This window comes from Egretta garzetta, unplaced genomic scaffold (genome assembly GCF_000687185.1).
Source record: "Egretta garzetta isolate BGI_Z169 unplaced genomic scaffold, ASM68718v1 scaffold174, whole genome shotgun sequence".
In the NCBI taxonomy this organism is placed as follows: domain Eukaryota; kingdom Metazoa; phylum Chordata; class Aves; order Pelecaniformes; family Ardeidae; genus Egretta; species Egretta garzetta.
Genome location: NW_009259311.1, coordinates 311286 through 311869, shown reverse-complemented (window position 1 = coordinate 311869; position 584 = coordinate 311286).

Genomic DNA, 584 nt, shown 5'->3' with positions numbered 1-584 from the left:
TGGGGGGGTGGGGGTGGCGTGGAAAGGCGAGACAAAAATCTGTGTTGTCCCCCCCGAAGTCGCTCCGCCTGCCCCCGCCCTCCTGCGAGTGAAGGGTTAGCCGTGCTAGGCACTCCCAGAAGTTCATACCGTTAAAAAGGGAAAGGTCGGTTAAGACGGGGCTAATAACAGCTTAATAACAGAGCATGTTAATGAGCCTAGCACGGAGCAGTGGCAGCGCCTTTGAAGCATCCATGTGTTGTGCTTCCTGAGGTGTTTCGCATCCTGGTTGTGTCCACGTAACTCCCAACTCAGTCTTGCTGCTCCAAGGTTGAAAGCCAAGGAACGAGCCACTCAAAGGCTGCAGCCTTCAGTAGGGAATAACACTGCTCTGTCCCAGCAGTTCAATTTGCTGTGTGTCACAAGGCCAGCAAAAAGCACCAGATCACAGAAAAGCCTGAGAAACTTGTGGCCTTTTCCTTTCCCCTCTTCCTCAGGGTAATTTCTGTGACCAACCACCCCAGCCATTTGGAACTGACTCCAAAGAGGTTATCAGAGATCCTTCCCTGTCAGCCCAGCACAGCGGTATCAGGCTGAGGACCACC